Genomic DNA, 5,937 nt, shown 5'->3' on the forward strand with positions numbered 1-5,937 from the left:
TTTTGTGTCTTTTTGGTTTAGGCATATCCCTTATTAGCAGCATATAACTGGATTTAGGTTTTCTAAACCTATCTATCATCTATCTATCTATCTATCTATCTATCTATCTATCTATCATCTATCTATTTATTTGTAAGCTCTTTATTAGAATATAATTGCTTTACACTCTTGTACTAGTTTTTGAGGTACACCAAAGTGAATCTGCTGTATTTATACATATATCTCCATATCCCCTCCCTCCCGCAACTTCCTCCCACCCTCCCTATCCTGGTCCTCTAAGTCATCACCCATCATCGAGTTTATCTCCCTATGTTATGCAGCAACTTCCCACTAGCTATCTATTTTACATTTGGCAGTATATATATGTCTATGCTACTCTCTAACTTCATCCCAGCCTCCCCTTTGCCCCCACCCCAACCTCATGTCCTCAAGTCTGTTCTCTACATCTGCATCTTTGCTCTTGCCATGTCACTGGGTTCATCAGCATTTTTTTAGATTCCATATATATGAGTTAGCATATGGTATTTGTTTTTCTCTTTCTGGCTTACTTCGCTCTGTATGACAGTCTCTAGGTCTATTCACCTCATTACAAATAGCTCCATTTCATTCCTTTTTGTGGCTGAGTAATATTCCATTGTATATATGTGCCACATCTTCTTTATCCATTCATCTGTTGATGGGCATTTAGGTTGCTTCCTTGTCCTGGCTATTGTAAACAGTGTGGCAATGAACATTATGGTACATGTTTTTTTTGGATTGTGGTTTTCTCCGGGTATATGCCCAGTAGTGGGATTTCCGGGTCATATGGTAGTTCCATTTTTAGTTTTATAAGGAACCTCCAAACTGTTTTCCACAGTGGCTGTACCAACTTACATTCCCACCAACAGTGCAGCAGGGTTCCCTTTTCTCCACACCCTCTCCAGCACTTATTGTTTCTATAAATCCATCTTTTAAAAAGTGTTTTTACTAAGCCATTTACAGTTATTGTTATAGTTGATATCTTAGTTGCATGTCTCTGTTTTGCTTAGTTGCATGTCTCTGTTCTGATTTATTTCATGTGTACCTTCTTTTCATTGTATTATCTTATTTTTATTTTTTTATTTTAAATTTCAAAAAAATTATTTATTTATTTATTTACTTATTGGCTGCATTTGGTCTTCTTTGCTGCATGCAGGCTTTCTCTAGTTGTGGTGAGTGAGGGTTACTCTTTGCTGTGGTGCTCAGGCTTCTCTTTGCAGTGGCTTCTCTTGTTGGAGAGCACAGGCTCTAGGCATGTGGGCCTCAGTAGTTGTGGCACATGGGCTCAATAGTTGTGGCTCATGGGGTCTAGAGTGCAGGATCAGTAGTTGTGGTGAATGGGCTTAGTTGCTCTGCGGCATGTGGTATCTTCCTGGACCAGGGATCGAACCCATGTCCCCTGCATTGGGGCAGATTCTTAACCACTGTGCCACCAGGGAAGTCCTGTTTTATCTTAATTTTAAAACTCCCCAAAACTAAATAATTTTAACTATTAAAATCAGTAAGTTCATAAGTATTAACTTCTTTTTGGTCATATCTTTGGTATCAAGTCTTTGGCAGCATCTCTTGAGCTTTTCTGCACTTTGTAGATTGGGATCCCTGTACTTTATACATTGAGTCTTGCTTGTGCTTTCATAACTATCACCTCCCATTGGCTTCATCATTTTGTCCTTTCTCCTGATCCTCCAAGGGACTTCTTCGCCTCAGTAATTTGTTGTCCTAAAGCATCGTTTTAACTCTTGACCATTTTATTGTTAACTTTATTTTTGCTACCATAATTTTAGTTTTCTAATGTTTTGGTTAGTTTCTTAGTCTCTGAGCCAGGAATCAGACTAGAAGAGAGGCAATAAAGCCTATTTCTACCTTTTTTCAACTGGCAGTTTGGCTCTGTGTTGCTAGCAAACTCTCTGGGCTTTAAAGAGCTGGTGTTTTCAGTCCAGCTTCATGCTCTTCATAAGTTAATGGAAAATATTCCCTGGTTATGGCAATAAATCAACTCTTAGTTTTAGTTTTTTGTGTGGTGAGATTTCGTATTATCTGTTAAGTAGGATAGATGCTAATAAAGCACTGTTAAGTAGGATAGATGCTAATAAAGCAGTAGATTTCCTCTACTGCTGACAGCCAGAGGTACCAGAACCTCTCCCTCCAACATTGCTGATACTACATCTTTCTAATGTGCTTTCTCACAAATACATTTTTAAATAGTAACAAAAACTATAAATTTAGAGGTTTCATGTTTCAGCTATCTTTCAACTTTGGATCCTTATTAATTCCTTATAAATTATTCAGGGTCATGCACTCACCCTTATAATAGCCTCCTTTATGAGCCAAAGTCTTGAATCTTCCACTAGATGTATGTTCTTATTTAACTCATTCACCCACTGATGGTCTTGGATTCCTCAAAACAGACAATGAGGTAATTGAATTAAACTGATCTCTAAGATGCCTTACAGCTAGAAATCTCATGCTTATGTGAAATGTCATACAGCTATTATTTTTTAAACTACACTAAAAAGTCACAATATAAAACCAGCTTGCAGAAATCACAGTCCTTGTCCTTAATAACACTTGCTTCCTAACAACTTCTTTTAGTTGACATTTACCCAGAAACGACGGGCATTGTGGCAGTGAAGTGCTTGTTCATATCCCGAATATACCTGCTCTGCATCTTTTCATTTGTTAACATGGAAGAGTTAACACAGGTTCTAGATACACTTATTTATAAGACTTTCGAAATTGCCACCTCACAAGGCCTCTCTGGAAACAGTGCATGGCTAACATATTAAGCCATAATTTGGGGACAAGAAGATCCTGCAGTGGGGGTTAAGAGGAATCCTTTAAATTCTCTGAAAAGATAAAAGATATTAAGGAGACGTCAATGATTTTAGAAAGCATGAAGTTATAACCTATAAACTTTTTCATGTACAGAAATTTCATATTGTTTTTTAGGAGAAAGGAGACATTTCTATGTAGTGTTTTTGTTTACTTATTTAAACCAAAAGCAGTTGCATTTGTAGCATACCATCATAAGAATAATCAATGAGTCATCATGCAAAGCCAGAATATCCATACACAAATAAAAGAAAATAAGCCCCAAGTCTGAATATTTTATCTCCATACTACTGAGCCCAGGCACTTTGCAACAGAGGCGTAACTGGTTTTCCTCTTTCTGTTTGGGTGTTTGAAGCTGCATGTGTGGAACTTGTGTATGAGTACGTGTGTAAGATGGCACTGGGATGCCAGCATTTTTCTTTCACTGTTTAAATAACTCCCTAAAAAATAAAATATACTTTTATAATGTTCAAATATGTTTTGGTGAAAATTTTAAAGTGTTACCTCCAAAAGGATTTTTGGAGTTCACCATGGGAATGATTTTAACATCAAAGACATTGTTTCCAGCCTGTAAAACACCATTTTTATCCACAATGAAGCAAAGTTTAATCCTCAGGAAAGCAGGGTTAGCACAGACTTGTGGTATTTTAGTACCAGAGATTCTTGGAAATGACCTGGAAGATTTATAAAAAGGTTCTACCATGAATTCAGGGCAAGGTGAGATGAAATGTGTCTAACACTCTGGCCAGGCTGCAGTCGCCTTGCATCCTAAATGAGAGGCAGGCGTTGCTTTGGAGCCAGGTGAGACAGTGATCATAAAACACACACGTATCTGCTCAAAAGTTGCAGAGTGCATGACCATTTACATCAAAGGTTTGCAGTGATCCTCAGCCAGGCTGTGCAGACACGCACAGGTCGGAATATTTTTAAAACAAAAAAAGTTGGTGAGGCAAGTTTTCAAACAAGAGGCCTCTGTTTTGAGGTTCTTTTAAAAAGCAAATCAAAATTTAAGGCAATATAAAAATACCAAAAAATGTAGTATCCAAGGAAAAGTAGTACAACACATATTTTAAAATCTGTCAGCACAAGTTGTTCCTTTCTAAACAAAACTTTGTCAAGTGTTTGCATTAGGGGAAATTTTAGAGATTATCCAGTTCACCTCTGTGTCACATTCATTTAGTCCACAAATATTTATATATTCAGCCTTATTCTGCACCAAGCAGAAGAGAAAACTGAGGCCTAGAAGTGTTAAGTGGTTTTACCAACATTACACAGAATCTAATAGTTATCTATATAGGTTACAAATTACCCCCAAATTTAGCAGCCTCAAATAGCTTATTATCTTGCAATTTCTATGCATCCAGAATTTGGCACAGTTTAGCTGGGCTCTCTGCTTCAGGGAGTCCTCACAAGGCTGCAATCAAGGTATCAGCCAGGGTAGGGTCTCATCTGAAAACTTGCATGGGGAAGAGCCCCCTTACCAAGCTCATGTATGGCGTGGTTGTTAGAATCCAGAGCCTTGAGGTTGTTGGACTGAGGACTTCAGTTTCTCACTGGTTGTTGGTTGGAAGCGTCCCCTAATTTCTTGCCACATGAGCCTCTTCAAGGTGAAGTTTTCTTCATCAAAACCAGCAAAGCAGTATGTCTGCTAACAAAAGGAAAGTCATATCTTTTGTAACCTAATCACGAAGTGCCAACCCTCTGTCCGCCATAACCTTTTTCATATTCAGTTGATTAGAAGCAAATCACTTGGTCCAGCCAAGGACAGGGGATTTTATGAGAACTCTCCAGGGATAGGGATTATATAGGGCATAATTCCAGGAGGCGGGGATCACTGCCGACCATCTTGGATGTTTACCTACTCCACAGAGTAAATGATGAGACTTAAAATATACTATGATGTGTTTTTCACCCTACGGACAAAATACTTTAGGTAAATAACAGAGAAAAATCATTTTCTCTTTTCTGAGCCATGTAGACTGGTATCTGCAGAGAAATTCAGTTGATTTCCAAGAATATTTTTTAATATCCCATCAGTGTTTTAGATTTTGAGGAGGTGGCCAAAAAATGTTTTCAGCATAACAGTCATAATCCAAAGGGCCCTGTTCTTCATTCTCCACTTTAATCCACTTATATTAGGGTGACTATATAATTTATCATCTGAATTAGGACAGTTTTGATAGTGAAAGGGGACAGAATGACATTAGAAACTACAGGAGTGAACTAGGACCATCTCTGGTAAACCTGGCCATGGAGTTACCCTACTTATATCCACAATGGAAGAATAATCCTTCTCCAATTTGGAAGCTCAGAGGAAGGAAAGAGAGACATGGAATCAACCTTGACCACCCATGGGGTTGCAAATCTGCAGCCAGACAACCCTCCCATTCTGCATCTGAGTTGGCTTCTGTGGGAATCTTTTCATGGAATCAATGGCCTCTAGAGGAGATTCTTGATGCTTTTCTCTTGCCTCTGCTCATTGTCACTTGTCATTCTTTTGTCTGTTTGTTTAATGAACAAATATGAGATGCACTTTGTCTTTTTCATGGTTTTGTGATAGCTCTGTTGTTCTTTTATTTCATTTTTAATATTTCCAAATGCAGTTGATGCAGGACAGATGGCCAAGTTTGCTAATGACTGGTGTTTGGATGAACAGGTCATTTCTTTATACAACACTGACAATAGATTTTCAATGGAAAATGATAGTCCAGTGTTTCGTCAAATGCTTACTTAAAAAAGGAAAACCTGTAACACCACTGTCTATTGGTTGTCAATTTCTCATCCTCTTTTAACACGTACGTCATGTATTTCCACGTCAAATTCATAGAACTTATTAAGTTGATTAATTAAAGACAGCAAGCTTTTGCAAATACTTGTTAACACTCATGGAAATTCTGGCTGCAAAGCAAGGCATTTCTTTGGTAAAAATATCTGTCGAAATAAATACTTTCATTGAGAAACAAAAGCTGATAAAACATTTACTTTGTTTGAATTGATGTACTTAATACTTTAAACAGAGTTCTAAACATGGAAATCATTTCTTTGTGCTCAGGGCATCAATTAATAGTGAGGTCAGAGAGAGAAAGA

This window comes from Hippopotamus amphibius, chromosome 4 (genome assembly GCF_030028045.1).
Source record: "Hippopotamus amphibius kiboko isolate mHipAmp2 chromosome 4, mHipAmp2.hap2, whole genome shotgun sequence".
Classification (NCBI taxonomy): Eukaryota; Metazoa; Chordata; class Mammalia; order Artiodactyla; family Hippopotamidae; genus Hippopotamus; species Hippopotamus amphibius.